This window comes from Notechis scutatus, chromosome 1 (assembly GCF_049901735.1).
Source record: "Notechis scutatus isolate UNSWTSFEM ecotype Mainland chromosome 1, rNotScu1.2, whole genome shotgun sequence".
NCBI lineage: Eukaryota > Metazoa > Chordata > Lepidosauria > Squamata > Elapidae > Notechis > Notechis scutatus.
The window spans coordinates 278,117,468-278,134,953 of record NC_142009.1 but is presented as its reverse complement, the minus strand read 5'-3'; the positions used below and the strand labels follow the sequence as shown (position 1 = coordinate 278,134,953).

The 17,486-nt window shown below is 40.7% G+C and overlaps 1 protein-coding gene across 2 annotated transcripts in view; it reads left to right on the top strand.

The window, feature by feature from the left end:
• Window positions 1–2,757: 2,757 nt before the first annotated feature.
• BAHD1 (bromo adjacent homology domain containing 1) overlaps window positions 2,758–17,486 on the top strand; it is a 70,073-nt gene continuing 55,344 nt past the window's right edge. The window contains exon 1 of one of the 2 annotated variants that reach the window (XM_087951711.1): window positions 2,758–3,209. The gene's annotated coding sequence lies outside the window, so the exon portion shown is untranslated. The remainder of the gene's footprint in view (window positions 3,210–17,486) is intronic. The other variant, XM_026664571.2, reaches the window with a different exon arrangement.

Genomic DNA, 17,486 nt, shown 5'->3' with positions numbered 1-17,486 from the left:
CTTCACAAAACATACTAAGCCTCAAACAGGCAGATTAAATGACTTACTAAAATACGTGAACCTAGCAACTGCAATGAAGAAGATCCCAAACACACACACACACACACACATATATATATATTCATATATATATATATTCATTAATTTAATTGATGCTTCCCAACTCCAACTACTCAAATATTATCTTTTATGTTGTGTCAGAACTATCAGTAATACAGATAATTCCTACCAATGATGGCAAAATTGTGATTTTTCCAATTCTTTCTGTGATGTGTTCTTTAAATTGAAGTCAAGCTATGTTATTTATGTTAACATTATTAATGATGTTTGGTTATCATTGTACTGCAATGTGTGTGTTGGCAGAGCTATTGATATCCCAAAGATAGTTTTTCAAAATGCAACTGGACTTCGTTTTTCCTTGAATACTTTTTTGCTTCTCATCCAAGAAGCTTCTTTAGTTCACTTCTTGGATGAAAAGCAAAATGTCTTCGAGGAAAAACAAAGTCCAGTTGCCTTTTGAAAGAGCACCTTTGGACAACCATTACCTGGATGACTGAGAATTTCCATAGACATAGCTATTGATATCTACATTGGCACTCCCCATCAAAAAAGACAAAAGAGCAGCTCTCACAGATAGGGACTTTCCTATAAATACCAGACCAATCTAAGTCTTTTACAGCAGTGGTCCCCAACCTTTTTATGCCGCAGCCCGGTGCACGGAATCAGCTGGGCGCCACGGCCGTACCGGCATCAGCTGGGCGCCGCCATCTTGTTTGATGAAAAAGTGCTTCCGGTGAGCTCACCGGAAGCACTTTTTCATCAAAAAGATGGCGGCGCCTCAGCAAACCAGCGGCCCGGTAGGATTTGTTCCACGGACGGTACCGGTCCACAGACCGGTGGTTGGGGACCCCTGTTTTACAGGACACTGAGTTATAACAGGCAACAAGGATTTATGGTAGTTCACTGAAAAATAGTCACTTTTTTTTTTTACTGCAATTCCCATCTTCTAGTGTTTCTTTTGTCAGGCAGGGAGTGAAGATGGGCCTGACGCAGCTGGAGAACACCAGGCAGTGGGGATAAAACTTCACTGGGTGTTGTGTCTGTTATTTTTCTAACTATTCCCACCGGGAATATCATATCTACTTTGCTATTCATCAGATCACCCCATTGGGCATGAGAACTTCAGACTACTTATAGCACAACACTTTTAAACTACATAGGCTGAGTGCCTGGAGGCTAAGTCATATCACAATACAGATTTGGTACATCACATTTGCAGCTTCATTCAGCTGACCTAATATATTAGGATTGAAGTAGAGGGCTTGCAAGAACATAAAGGAACAGTGTGTTTCAAATTGACCCGAATGAAATTTCAACAAACACCTTACAGTAAGGTTGTGATTTGCAAACCATTTACAGTATCCCACAGCCTGCAAGAGACGGTTCTATAGTACAATACGCCACTACAGGGAACCTTAAGGCCCCAAACTGAATCATGCAGCCATGAGCACATAATTCCGGTGTCCCATCCCCAGAAATCGAAGGAACAAGAATAAACCTCGATAGAAGAAAGCAGTACATGATCAGTAAAATGCAGAAAGAAATATTTTGTCACATGGAAGTTCTCTATCTTCTGTGGGTGTGGGTGTGGGTGTGTGAAACCCAGGATTTGTAGAACAATCAGGACTACAGCTTCACATTTTACAATAAGGCTTAATCTTGCAATGTTTAAGTAGCAACGAGGTAGTTTCAGAGAAGGGCAAAAATCCTCGTCAGAGAAAGGCCAAAGAAAGGAAGGCTGCCTGGAAAGATAGTTTCCCCCACTGCCACTCCCACCCCTTTCAAAGAAGAGCAACGTTTTGGGAGGGGATGGTGATGAAGGCTAAGTGGTTCTGGCCTGGAAAACTCAGTACCAGGAGTGACTACACTGTCAAAACGTGGAAGTCAGGTTGAGTAGCCGCCGACATTATTTCCACCTGTAGCAAGGGGGGCAAGCTTAGCTAGCCATCCCAAAGATTCGTACCCGGGGGTCGCAAACCGTCGGAAGGCGATGGGAACTGGAGCCGATGCCCCAAGTAGTGGACGCTACGTGGAAAGGCGAACTCTCCCTGAAAGAAAGAAAAACTCACCCGGGGGATCCCCTAACCCCGTTGCGCAGTCGAAGGACTACAGAAGCAAGGAAGGCCAGAGGGGACCGAAGGCGGGAGGGGGGCCAGAAGCAGCGGCTAAAAAACACGACCCGAAAAAAAAACTTCCTCGGAGCAGATGCTTTAACGCGGGGTTGGAGCTGGGAAGGGGAAGGGGACGGGGGGCGCAAGAGTCGGCGCAAGAGCTTCAATTTGGAAGAAGGGGTGGGGTGCAAAGGCAGCATCTCTCCCCCACTCAAGGTCCAAGGAGGGCGGGAGAAGCAGATGGGGACTGACTGGGGGGCGCTCAGCGGGGCTGCGGAAAGACAGGTTAGGCGGGGGAGGGGGCGGGGCCGGCGCAGAGGCGGCTGCAGCTGCGGCTGCTTCTGCCGCCGCTGCTGCTGCTGCTGCCGCTGCCGCCGCCACTCGCGTGGGGACGCCCCTCCCCCGCGCTGGGCGGCCGTGTCCGTGTCCGCAGGGAGCCGTCTGCCTGTGCTGGGACCTGGTGGCTGGTGTGGAGGATTGGTTAGCGGGGGCGGGCAAGGTGCCGTTTGATTGGCGGGCGCCTCAGAGCGGACAGCCGAGGAGAGCGCCATGATTGGCCGCCGACGAGGAAGCAGGAAGGGAGGACGGAGCGGAGCTGGGGCTCGATGCTGCCGCTGCCGCTTTCGGGGAGTTAGAGCAGAGCGGCGGTATTGGAGGAGGAGGAGGCGAGGACGACGGAGCAAGGGAGGTGAGGGCACAGCGGCGCAGGGCAGGAGCCTTTCCCCGCGGCCGAGCGGCCGCCACCGCCCCCTCCGGCCTTGCGCGCGCGGGCCCCAGAAGGGGGCGCGCCTCCTGTCCCCATCCTGTAGCCGGGCGGCGACGCGGAGGAGGAGAGGAGGAGGAGGCAGCGGCGCTGCTGTTGCTGCTGCTGCTGCTGCTGACGCAGCAGCGTGGAGCCCGGGTCTCGGGCGCCCCGGGGCGTTCCAGCCGCCGGATCTGAGCCCGGCTGGGGCCTTCGCCTACCCTGGGTGGGCCCCACGGAGTCAAACGGCGGCGGCGGTGGAAGCCACGACGACGGAGCAACGCGCGAGCGCCCCGGTGAGTGAGCCGGGGACTGGCCAGCCCGTCAGTCAGTCAGTCCGCACCGGCCGGCAGCGCGATGGGGCTCCGCCCGCCGCCAGCCTTGAAAGCTCGCGTGGTGGGGCGGGGAGGGCGCCGCGACGGGGAACTTGCGGGGCGCGGGCGGGTTAATGGGAACAGGTGCCGCCGCCGCCGCCGCGGCTGGGGTTAGGGGTGGCCGGCCGGCCGTGGGGGGAGAGGAAGCGGAGGGGGCGCGGCTTTTGCGGGACGCCCCCTCCTACGAGCCGGCGCGCTGGCTTCAACGGGCGGCCCCCGGGAAGTTTCTGCCAGGATCCGGTTGGTGCTGGCCCCTGGGCCGCCGAGGACGGAGACTCGAGGTCTTAACGCGTGGAGCCCTCCAGCTCCCGGGGGGGCGTCCCCGTCCCCTGCTCTGCCTCATGTCGGTCCGCCTCTCCTCGTGTCATGGTGGGTGGGTAAGCGGTTGGACTGGCTGCGTCTCTCTTTCCTTCCCTTCCCTTCCCCTCCCCTCCGGGTATTGGCGTCTTGGCGCTGAGGATCCCCGGTTCCCGAAGGTTGCCGTGGCCCGTCGGGTCGTCCTAAGCCTGATCTGAAGGGCCCTCCGCGGCTGCTCCCATCTCACTCTCCCCTCCCCATCACCCGGCCGCCAGAGAGCAGCGAGGAAATGGCCCCCGGTGGCAGGTGGGCTGAGCTTTGACTCCGACACCCCGGTGTCTCCTTGGGTCCTATTAAGGCTCCTGCCTTTCTCCTTGGGATTACCTTTGGGTCTAAAGTTATGTAACAAACCTATTAACTTTTACAATAGCGCCGGAGGGAGAGAAAAAAAATCCCCCCCCCAAAACAATCCGGGCCGAGGCAGGAACCGAATCTATGTTGGAAGCTGAGCAATTTAGGGTTTGAGCTTCTTTCTTGGCGATTTTTCTGTTTTCCATTCTTGATGGCTCTCCTGTCTTTGGAAGGTATAGCCAGGTCGGACGCTTTCCCAGTTCCCCGGGTCAGCTCCATCTGGGGGATTTGGGGAAGGGAGACAAGATATCTTTAAAATGGTATATAGGAAGCAGAGAGACCAGTCTTGATACCTTGTTGAACGTTTTGTTGGAAGAGGAACTAGGAGCCAGCCCCAGAAAGAAAGGATGAAGCTTTAAACTGTTCTTCAAAAGGGGTGTGTATATTTCTTTATGTATATATGTGATATCAGCTCTAGAAATACAACTCTGGGATATTTTCTCTAGAAACAGCCAAATAGTTAACAATTTGACCTTGCTCTAAGAGAAATGTATATAATGCAATATAAGCGTTTGAAAATATTGAAATATTGAAGGAAGCTTTGGGGGTCATGACAATAGTAAATCCAAAATGATGCCAGAAAACACTTTTATTTTCTTATGTAGAAAATGATCTTGCCAGGGATTCAAGAGAAATTAAAAAAAAAAAACCTTTTAATATTCTCCACTATACCATGGTTATGACATCAGCCAGAATCTTATCTTGTAAACTACTTTAGCTGCAGATTTAGGCATACTAACCTGAGGAGGAGTGTTTCGTGAGTAGACATGAATAAGAATAGTTGCTTAGTTTTCAGTTCTGAAGTGTTCTTCCTTTCCATTAACAGTGCTTTATCACTATTTACAAATGCATATTCGTCCTGCTTTTAATGACACTGCATTCTTTCAAATGGTGGTGGTTTGCTCACTATTATTAATATACAATCAGTTGTTTTGAAGGAAAAGGCAACTCTTATCCTTGTAGCAGCAAGCAAAAAATTATGAACTAATCAAATTCCCTCCCAATATGCCAGTTGGAAATATGCCATAGGAAATTATGGCTAAATTTTATTTGGTGGCTATGAGGATGCTTTCCTATATATTCTATATATAGTACAGGCAGGAAAGTACAGGGAAGTACAAGCAAGCTCTTCAAAAAAATAAAAATAAGAACTGCTGGGAAAGCTGAGCAAGTTACACTGTGCTTCCTGTGGACCATGTCTCTGAAAAGTGACATGAAGATATCAAAGGAAATTTGAAATGAAATTGGTTATATGCAAATAAAATGTATAATGAGTTTCAAAATCTGATACCAAATCAGTTTCATGTCAGTGGTGTGAATGAGGCTCAGTTAAAATATGTGAAAAATATATTTGAGTTCTTCATGAAGGTTTTAGATTAATACTTAGTAAGGAAATGTTCAGGGTATTTTAATTTCAATGTTAAGAAATTACAGCTGAATTATAGCTGTTACTAGCTTTGGGGGAGAAAGGCATGTGGAAAACTCTAGGAAGAAAAATATATTCGGTATACATGTATGTCAATCATGTGGTTAAAACAAGAAATTTCAGAAACTGCAAAGTGGCATGTTAAACCTTCTGTTTCAGCTGCTTGCTGACAAAATCTTGAAGCTGCTTGCCTAAGAGAAAAAAAATCATAGGAACGAAAAGTTTTTCCCTCCCTGCTGTATTTTACCCTAACTGTGAAAGGATGATATTGACTCAGTTTAAAACAACAACAACAAAGATTGGCATTGTATTTGCTTGCTGATTTCCATGTCTCTCTGTCACATGGAAGGCAGGAGCAGGTTGTTTTCTATAGCAAGGAAGTTATATCTAAGAGTTCCTCTTTGGTGATGCTGTTAAAGGGAGCAGGCAGCAGAATTTATGAGATGAAGACATTGATAGTTGCTTTTTATTTATTCACAATATATTTACAAATTTGCTTCCTGAATAATCTCAAAGCATAGGACATTTCCTTATTCATGTTGTTTTTCCAGGATTGTTTAAGAATGTTTCTTTTTATTATGATTATGGGAACTAAGATACATCTGAATAAGTTTGCTTAAGGAATGAAGAGCTAATGTTTGTATCCGAAATGTGGGCTTACTTATCACCCATCCCTAATTTCTCCAGGTCTTTTTACTTACGGGATAAGTAAATGCCATGTAAGTCCTGTGAATTGAATAGCAGAATCCTGAGGATCATAGGCAATACAATCTAAAAATGTTTCTATGACATTCCAATATGATTTCTGGAGAGCCTTTACAGAATTCTGGTATTTGAGACAATGTCTTGTATTTTAATAGAACAAAATATGTATTGTTTGCATATTTCCACTGTGTATTGTTTGTAACCTGATCTCACAGAAGCTTCTGTGGAAACATGTTTTTATATATTAAAAATGAGTCTGCGAACATTTAAAACTATACAGCACTTTGTGGCTGGTGAAAAACCTCATATCATCAAATGTATGTGTTCCCTATTGTAAAAGAGTCTTGAAATTTCTTTTAGTGCTTAGAACTTGGCTTGGGAATGGGAAAAGGAGGGGTAGTATTAGAGGTATAATAATTTGTCAGTTGGGTGCTAAAGTGGCAGTGATTGTTCTTGCCTAGCAGAAGAGTTAGAGACCGAAACAGCAGATAAGGACTAGTAAAAGATGGAAATTGAGGGAAAATTAACTTTAAATCCACAGAAGGAAGAATATGGAGAAAGTTTTGGTGAGATTATAGTGTTCAGTAGAACACTAGCTATCAAGTGACAGTTTCATGTAATGTCTGAGTTTGTCATAATGAACTGAATATAATGATTTCATCAAGCAGACAAAGAATGCTGTACATGATCATTATTACGATGCTAAATTGAGATGAAATAAAGTATTCTAATTTGTGTAGAAAGCTGTACAGCATCTTAACACATGCCAGTTTTGAGGAAATGAAGAATTAATTTACTACTGTTTATGCCTGTCTTTTTAAACATATGTAATACTTTTGTGTGTATTTACCCTGATTTGATAATCTGTGGATAATTTGTTTATGTCTAATTCCATCCTGATCCACAGTCCTTTTGCTAGGCAGAGGACTCGTGCTTGGTTTTCATTGTCATCAAGTATGTAAATCATGAATAAGACTCATAAGAAGGTTCAAAGGTTGCTGTGTTATGGGTAACATTTTTAGGCGTTAACTTTTTGTCTGCATCACCTCCCCAAATAAGTACTTGGAAAAACCACCAGGAATTGGACTTCAGGTTACTTAAGAAATTAAACAAACCCTATAAGAAGACAATGGTACTACGGCTGGTAGTAAAACTGCCATGTATCATGCTCCCTAGAAGACAAGCTGAATTCAAAGGTTTTGAGCTCTTTTCCTTTTTAACAGCATTTGGTTATTTTATTTTAAATAAAAACAAAATGCATCCATCCTGAAAGAAGCCTTCAATGCAGGATAGTATGGTGTCCTAAAGAGAACAAGACTTAGCCATTATCTATTATTTTCTCCCACAGCAGAACAAAGTTATTTCCCCCAGAAAATGGAGTGCGTGGAAAGGGGAAACTTAAGGCCTTTTCTAGCAATTGGTGGGATGTGAAATAGTGCTGTCCACTGAACAATTGGGAACGCTGCATTGGAACTTGCTTTGCTTTCTTTGTAACTGCCCTGCATAGTCAGTCGAGAAAACCTCTGGCTTCCATAGGGATTTGCATATTTTGAAGGTAATAGTGCTTCTTGAAAATGTTTTCTGTGTTCTTTTAGCACCTTGAATCATGTATTTTATTACTTTTTTCTTAACTTGGAAATTGCCTTAAGGTAGTTCTGCCTTGTTATATTTAAAATAAATAAACCCACTAATGAGCTCATGGCTGAGTGGAGATTAGGACTAGAATTTCGGCTATTCAGTTGATATCAGTAAGTTATGATAAACTGAAGAGAGTTGAAGTGGCACATTTATGCCATATTCAGAGACTTTCTTAACATACCAATTTTTCTCAGGCTGATTTCAAACAAAAATTTTCAAAAGAAGTTGATATTTGTCATAGATGAGTTACTGCAAGGTCTGGAGGAGTTGGCCTCCTACCCCCCTCCCAGTTATCCATCAGCAGTGGTCATTTATTTCCTTTAGATTCTTTGATCTCGTCAAGTACCTGGCAGTAGCCTTGTAAAGCAAAGAGAAAACTAATATGTTTACCAAAATTTTCTGGCTTGTTGAATAGATTTACTTAAATATAGATAAAACCTTGCCCAGCATTCTGATTCAAGAGATGCATTAATCTCTCTGAGCAAGGTCTGCAATATTATTTATTTTGGCACTTTTTAAGAGGCAAACATTCTGCCTGATGAAACTACTGAGACAGCTAAATAAAATTTTAAGCAGATTTTTTTCTGTACTCTTATTTTAAAATACAATTGAATTAACTTGTGACAAAAATGTAAGTTTGATTCCTTGAAAGTTCTAGATACTAAAAGGTGTGTGTGATCTCTATATTTTCTTCATCTAAGGTGGACATTTCTGACACCTAATTTCTGTTATAAATTTCTCTTTTCCTTTCTTCTCATATTTTCTTGGCAAAAATTCCTCCATTTAATATGCCTTTATAGCGGGTGTTTGTAGGTTATTGGCTGTAAAATCCCATTGCCCTTTAGCTTATGCAACTGTGCTGGCTGTATTCTGCACAATGCTATGCCAGAATTTATTTAACTATGAATGGTTGACCAGGCTGTAGTGAACTGGATTGCACCTAGTGCTAACCCATAATGGGTGAATTTGCACAACAGACGAATCCAAATACATTATGGTTTAGCTTTAAATGTAAACTAGGCCCACACTAATTAAATCAAGCTAACTTTTAGAGAGATCTACTTTGCTACAGGAAACCTATTACTAAACTTTCAGCTCTCTACCATATACCTTAAATTTAGGAACAGAAGAACCTGCTCTACACTGTAGCAGACTTCTTAATCAGTCTGATCTAGTTCTTTCCATGTTGAGTGACAGCTGTTTCCAACAGGATCTTTCCTAGCCTTTCTTGTATATATCCGATCTTGGTTTGTAGAAAAAAATATGTTTCTGAACTGCAGCACCAAATTTCAAATGTTTTCCTTATTTACTAGACTTGAGCAAAACATTTTTAAAAAAATGCTTCACAAATGTACCAAAGCAGTTCTGTCCTATGCAAGACTTACATGATTCCTTGAAAGTTGTCCTTGTCTGTTTCCACCTGTATATACACGATTGTTTCATTGGCAGTCCCAGTGGAAGTGTAGATTGTTTGCATAGATGTGTGCATTCACCATCGGGATAGGCTCTGAAGTAGCAGCACAAGCTTTATAGGAATGCAGCTGTTTCATTATTTCAAAAGAATACCTTGCATAACCATACTATTTACTTCATCCCATGCATTCCCTAAATTATAGGTGGATTATATGTAATCTGAAATGGAAGATATATCTGTTCTATGCAATAAATCTGGTACATGCACAGGTTTCAAGCTTCCTCTGAATCATTATTGCTCCCACTTATGACATTGGCTGGTTGTTATCTGGTGGCCCTTTTTCAGAGATAAGAGTTGTCCTGTTGATTTACCATCTGGCCATTGTAACATTGACATTTATTTATTTACATTTGGCTGCCTACCTCCAGTAGATTTCATTATGAAATTGCTAAAATTCACCACTGTCTGGATTTTGTGGTGACTAGGCACCATCTTGTTTGGTTACTTGGTTTTCTTTTTGGTTTACTTTCTTCAAGGAAATGGATAAGGAGCTCTCTAGGATACCTGCAACCACCTGAGGGCTGCAGTCTCGTCCCACTGACTCTTTTGGGCTGCTGAGGAGGTAATAGGTCTGTGGTCCAGGAGATTCTCCCTTGCAGTTGAAGCTGCCATCTAAATCATGTCCTGGTAGCTGGAAATATGCTATACAGCTACTTATGTACCCCAGGGTTTCTTTATACATCCCTGTTTTGTCTATAGATGGGGTTGCACTGGCTTTGAAGGAATAAGTCCATGATATGGGAATCTGCCCAGACTCTCGGGTCCTGCTGGACCAGCAGGTTGAGGCCACATCCTGGGAGGCCCTTGTGCAGCTTTGCATCAGGTGCAGTTTTACTTGGAATGAGAAGACCTGACTTCAATGGCTCACACCTTCCGTCACCACCCAACTAGACTGCAACATGCTGTATATAGGGGCTGCTTCTAATTTGGGACTGCAAACTACCACCAACCAGTTAATGCTGTTTTTTTTTTTTACTTTAAAACACCTTTATGGCTTGGTTACCATTCATTCAGTCATGCCAGGAAAAACAGATGATTGAGCCATTATTTTCAACAGATTAGCAGGGCAAAATCCAGAAGTATTTTTCAGTGATGGGGCTGACCCATCAGTTGGGGATTCACCCCAACCTTATCTGCCTTCTACCAACCTTCTGCTGTAGGCAGAGCTTTTCTGGCAAGCTTTTGGGGATCTGATACTTTGCACTATGTTTGGGGTTTTATTTGTTACACCTTTATCTTTTGTATTTTATTCAATATTCTCATTTTGTGAGCCAGAAGAAGGTTGCGATTGTGGCTGGATTTCATAAATAAACGATCTAAGATATTTTACGCTACTGTTAAGTGGCTAGTGCTGCTGATAAAATATTTGAACAGGGCAGATGTCTTTAGATTTGTATTCTCCTTGTGAATGGTATCAAGATACAAACTGGTTTATATAAGATGCTGGTGTAAATTAATCTATGGGGGAGTCAGCCTTGAATAAAACCCTTAGCTGCTAAACCTAGCCCCCTGCAGCCTTATTATTCTTTAGTGTTCATTTGATGCTGCTTATATATCAATTTACATTTGTATTAAAACAAATGAATGATTAAGAACCTATATCCTTCATATATGAGTGAGATGTATTTATGTACTGATTTCCTATCCCTAACAAGAGTTGGAAGCAAAACAAATAACAAAAATAACTGGTTATCTTACATTGGACATGCACTGTGGGTTATCAATTGATATTGCACGTAATACACAGGTAATATTGGTTAATGAAAAAGAATAAGCTTCATCAGTTTTGTTCATCAAATGGAGCCCGCTGAGATGGCCACTCTGGATTTTACTTCTGCATAGCATATTTGTCATTCCCCGCTTCCCACCACTTTGCCGTAAAGATCCAGATAAAGAAATATTGCAGCAAGGCTACCATGGGAACAAATTCAAGTTTCAGCTGATCAATTGAGCTAATTGAAACTCACAACTATAGACATGTGTATAACTATAATTCAAGTATACTACATTAAACCAAAGAGAAAAAGGATAAGCACTTAACATTTCCTTCACGTGCATAAGTTTTTAGTCAGACCAGGATAGCCCTGTGTTGTTAGATTCTTTGCTCTGAAGTGCCGGGGCTGCCTTTTTTGTTTTTTTTAAATAATTTTCGGTGGCTTGGATAATTTCTGCATAAATTGGTTATACTATTGATTGAAGATAAATGGATACATTGTTTAACTGGATCAAATACTGCACTCTTTGGAAAAAGTAATTTACTTTTCGAAAATGTGCTAAGGTCAAGTTTTTACTAAAAATGTTTGTCCATCGCATATCTATGGGTGTAGATTGCTTTGTTGTAGAATACCAAATTAAATGTTTCAGAGCACCATCGGTATAAGATTTGGAAACTGGTTGATCAAGAGAATGTTAACAGTAGATCTGGTCATAAGACAAAGAAAAATGTTAAGTATGGTAGATTAATGACTGACATCAAGAAAAATAATACCTTGGATGCACAAAAAATGTGTAACCAACCAACATACTATATGTATATGTAACTGGAAGATGGTTTTATGTTTTATGTTTTGTTTGTGTATATTTGTCCAAAAATAAAAAAATTCTTTAAAAAAAAAAGAAAACTAATACTTTGATGAAGTGTTTAGCAACATACAGTATATGTTTCAAGTTATTTAAAACTCTTTTAGATTACATTTAAACCGCACTGATGAGAAATAGAAATACTTTTGCTTCTTTGTTCAATAAAGGGCTACTTGCAGTTACGTTGTGCTTCAGATGGCTTAGCTTAGAAAGGAGGAAGATGTTCTCCAGCTCCAAAATAAAAAGGATGCATCAGCTTCAGTTGTCTGAATTGCAAAATGCCAAAGCCAATTCCATCTTTTCTCTTTTAGCTCCAGAAAGGAAACACGCTACTGGTTATCTAGGCAATGCATTGCCAAAAACTCTGGAGTGTGCTTTAATTAGAGCTGAGCTTCTAATCATCTTCTCCTGGTTCTGAAACCAGAGCTGGAGGTTGTCACTCAGTGGACTTGCAGCATGAAGTTTGGAATTAAGATCATAGTCCAATGTCCACCTTGCAAAATAATCTGCACTTAGTGCAGTAGGGTTTGTTTCCTATTAACCATACAAGAGATTTCATTGGAAGGTTATTATTCTGGCATCCAAAATATAAAGCAAGCAAGGTCAGCTAAAATGTTTAGGTCTAAGATTAGTAAGAAAGAATAAATGCAAGTATCTGTTGAGCAAAGGATACCAGTTTTAAAAAAAAAAGTCAAATGTTTGAAACTGGAAAAATGATGAGAGGTTAACTATTTCCAAAGAACGTTCTCTTTAGGGAGAACTTCTTGTTAAACTTAATTCCTAATTGTATACTTATGTAAAAGATGGGAAAAGATTAATTAGGTATGGATCCAATGTTTATATAAGCTTCCACTTAATGCCAAACCTAGAACTATTACAAATTATGTCAAGATAGATTATTTGGCAAAAAAGTATATTTGTACATAAAACCCCCCAGCAATTAAAGATAAAAAAATGGTAGTATGAACATAGCTTTGGCCTAACTTCAAATTATATATGCATATGCGAAATCCCTGTGTTCAGCACATATAAAGGTCAAAGTCAAAGGGGATGCATTAAACCTTGGTGAGTCAATGCACCCATTTTGACGTCTAAAAACTTTCCCCAATTTGTTTGATCTCACATTGCCACCTAACATATCACTTGCGGCCCTCAGAAGTCAAGATAATAAAGTGTGCTCTTCCATAATGGTACATGTTGTCTCTCTTGGACAGCACGTGGGTAGTTTTTAAAGTTTCTAAAGCTGTACAGTTTTAGAGAATTGAATGAGAAGCAGTACCTGCTATGGAGCACAAGAGGGGAAGGGGTTCCTGAGAGTAACTGTGCTCTGTAACTGTGCTCTGTAAAGGTGGCCCTAAGGCAATGACTGTGTATCCCAATTAAACAAAGCCTTGCTTTTAACAAGGGACCTGCTTACTTAGTCAGGCCTAGATGTTGTTGTCAGATTGCTTCTTCTTCTTTTTTTTTTTAGAGCACGTTGTATTCAGTGCCATAGTTTTGCTTGGCAGTATCCCTAGCTTCACAAAGTATTTTGCTTGTTATAGAAAATTATTTGGACAGTTGGATATGGCATGTGGGTTTGAGACTCCGTAGTACAGGCACGGACAAGCCACCGTATCCACCTGAAGGCTTGACTTCCATGGCATTCTCAATAGAAGCTACCCATTCAAATGTTTTAGTAACATGTTGAAAATCTACCTCAGCATCAAACAGCAGATGTGGGGTTATTTGTACAGCCCTAGTGTCTTCTACTAATTCAGTGCATTTGCTGGGAGACAAACCGATCCTTTTTTAAAAAAAATCCCATCTTTTTTGCTGAGAGTTTTTTTTTTTCTTATAAGAGAGTAGAAGAGATTTATTAGAGAAAGTGGAAGGAGCAGGGATTAAATGCCCATCTAATATTGAAATTCTTGTTTTTTGAACATGGATTCAATGTATTACCTGGACTTCAAGGAATCACATTTAATAAACTTAGAACAATGGTAAATACATGGGGAAAAGAGCCCAATATTGATTAAACTTCCCAAAAAGTATATACTGTGCTAAAGGCACAGCTGCAAACAGTTCCAAAAAGGAAAGAAAATGGGAAATAGCAAAAGAATGCAATATAGCTGCACACAAAGCCCAGTGAAGTTCTGGGGAAAGGGGTTAGTCTCTCATAAAGGAGACGGAAAGAGGAACACGTAATCAAGTAGGCACACACAAAAATAGCCTGAGATGATGTCAGAAAGGCTAAAACTCACAATGAACTGAGGTTGACCGAGGAGGCAAAGAACAACAAAATAGACTTTCCCAAATATGTTCAAAACAAAAGAAGGAGGGGGAGACTTTATTAGCTACTGAATGAAGACAGCAACATGATAACTGATTAATGAAGAAAAATAGAACTATGTTGGTTCGGTTTTCGTTAACCCTGAAAATACGTGGGCAGTCAAAGCAGAATTCCAATTTGAGCTTGTTAGAAGCAGAGGATACAAACTGACCTTGAATAAATTTAGATACCTCTAGGCCAGATAAATTGCATACTAAGGTACCTTAGGAACTTATTGTTAGTATAGTGGAACCTCTGCTACCTTTGAGGAATCCTGGAGATTAGGTGAAACATGAAAAATTTAAAAGACAGCAAACTTTGTATATTTCACAAAATGGAATAATATGTTAAGCAAGGTATTCAGGCTGTGATTTTGGGATTGGACCTCCTCAGCATTTTGCTTTATGACTAACATGAAATAATGCAGGGAGCGCCTATCAAATGTGCAGAATTGAATGAGATGAATTTCTTAAAGAGGGGTAAAATATATTAAAGTATCAAAATAAATTCTAAATGTGCTACTGGGATTTCTTTATATGATGGGACTTCAGCATAAAAGTTTTTAAAAGGCCTGGAGTAATAAGTTTAGAAATAATAAGCTATATATTAAAAACATCAGATATTGATGGTCTAAAATTATTATAATGTAACAAATATTTTCTTATTGTAACATTTATAAACTCTCAATCCCATGAAAACTTGTAGCAGTTGACACATCATCTAACAAAAACATATATTCAATATCCTGTCTAATTAAAACCACAGCATGTAGACCGTACAAAAACTCAGTGATGTCAAAGGAACCAGATGTTTTTTTTTTGGGGGGGGGGGGGGGGGTTGATAGCTATTCTAAAATAGGTGCCACAAAATTTCCTTGTGTCTCAAAGTTATTCCATAGGGATGGTATATACTGAAAAATAATGTTTCCTTCCTTCACAACCGAGATCTGATCTGAAATCTGAGAACTATAAAATGAAACATGTTGATGAAGATACTCAGTTATCTAGTAGGAGTGGTCTGGAAATTGAGTCATGGCAACTGGACTTCTTGTTGGTTTGAAACATTTCACTGGTTATCTAGTTCCTTATGATGGTGACTGACTAATACAGTCAAATTATGAGATATTTTCAGGAACATTTTAGGTAGGCCATGGTATATTTTAAGCATTAGTGCCTTGTGATACTGTATATCCCAAGAATTTGAATTATTTGAATAGAATCAGGCAATAAGAGACATAAGGACCGCTAGATAGTGATATGAGACATACAAGGAAAGACAATTGGCACATGGACAAGATAATGAAGGAGATACCTAGTTTCTGGCAAGCATTACAAATTCTTTTATCATTCAGAGTCCCTACCCTCATTTGTACAATAAATGAGGGTAGTGAACTTTGCAGTACTTTGAATTCAGAAACATCCAGTGCTTGTGTGCATAAGCAATAATTCAGCCTTGAATATTTTATATAGATCATCATCATGCAAAAAGATTAAAAATATAAGAAGAAATCATTTGAAATATGAATTGAACCACCTATGGGCACAGATGGTTAGATTTCAATCTACTACTTCATACAGAGATATACAGAAGTAGAAATATGAACTAAATACTATATCTGGCAAGAAATAAACATAAAAAAGGCAAATCTTGATTGAGAAAAAGGAAGCAGATTGTTTTATATCTGCTTGTGCATACGTTGATACCTGTTTATGGCGAAGAAAGCTGTCAGAAAAGTCTATGAGCTGATTTGGATGATGATGGTTTTTAGAGAACATGGATTATCACATTGCTGAAGAGGAGTTGGTGTTAGATTCTATTCCAGCAAATTGTAACACTTGAAGCTGTCCATAGGGATATTGAGAAATAATGTATATATTCTCTAGAGTCACAAAGTTGGTTATCATTCTTGCCAAGTAACAATAGCAGAAGAAATCTAAGTTTGTAAAATGCTGTAGTTGAGCTGCTATTAAGCCTGCACAGTGAACAAAGCAGGGCTTTCCATAACTTTCTGCATTTTTATTTTTCATCAGCATTTGGAAGCATCAATATCTAATGAGACCTTTCCTGTTGCCTCTGTTATGGGCAGAGTATGTGCCTGTATAATAAAGCCTTAAGGTTCTATACAATCCTCTATGCTTGCACCTCATCTCCAGCATTAATTTTAATTATTATTGTTTCAGCAGACCTCTAATGCTTTCATGACACAATTCAAGGCTAGTGCTTGATTAGATGTGTCAATGCAGAATGAGAAAGCCTTTTGGTCATGGAAAATAATTGCTGTAGTGCTTAGTGGCATAAGCATAACCAGCAAAAGCTGGTCTCACTACTGGTATATCACAGCTGTGCTGCTATGATGAAAATATGGCTAGATGTTTGAGGCATTACTAATAATTGCTATGCCTGAAGAATGTGACACAACTTGAATCAGTTCCATTGTTGTAAACCTTTTTAGGGAATGTGGCTTAGGTGTGTTTAAAACCAAGGGCTTGAAATAAACCATTAAACTGAACCTTCCTGGTTCAATTTATTGTGTTTTAATGGTTTTTTGGTGGGTTTTTTTTTTTTGGAAATGAGTTGTCTGGACTGTCAGAAGCAAGGAGGAGCTTCATGTATGGTTTCAGTGTTTCAATCTTGCACTTCCTTCCTTGCTGAACTTGATCTGTGGTTGGTTGGTAACACCCGGCCAACTTGGGCAGGTCTGGAAAAGCTAAGCAGTGTTGGACCTGCTTAGTCTTTGGATGAGAAGACATCAAGACAGCCTTTTCTCGGAAGTGGGGGCTGGAATCATATGGGGAAATGGAAAAGCACTTTGGTATTTTTGCCAAGAAAACAGCCTGGACATTTTTGTTGGGTCACCAGATACCGAGCTCAACTTGAAAACGTTCAACTTCGTAGGTATAGCTGACCTTCAGTAGAATAAGTTACGTTAATTTTTTTCATTCTATTCACACATTTGTATGCTGGATCTTGGACTGCCACTTTGCCTTATTTAGCAAGTATAGCATAGTAGAACTTTCAACTGTTAATATTCGAGGGAGAAATGCCATTGTTTGTTGAAGATTGCAGATTCTTGGATAAGTTGCATAAATGTAAATTTTGATTTAGAACATTTTTGAAGGCTTGCTCACTACCTAAATTTCCTCCTTAATTTAATGTGGGCGAGCACATTCCACAGACCCTATCCAGCCTCTCAGTCCTTCCTTTTTAATAGTTAGTCAGCTTCCTAAAGTGATGTAATAAATATTGTGAATAACAACTAATACAGTCTTTGCAGAAAGTACAATACAGGTAGCCCTTAACTTATGAGTCCAAAATTTCTGTTGTTAAGCAAGGCAGTTGTTAAGTGAATTGTGCTCC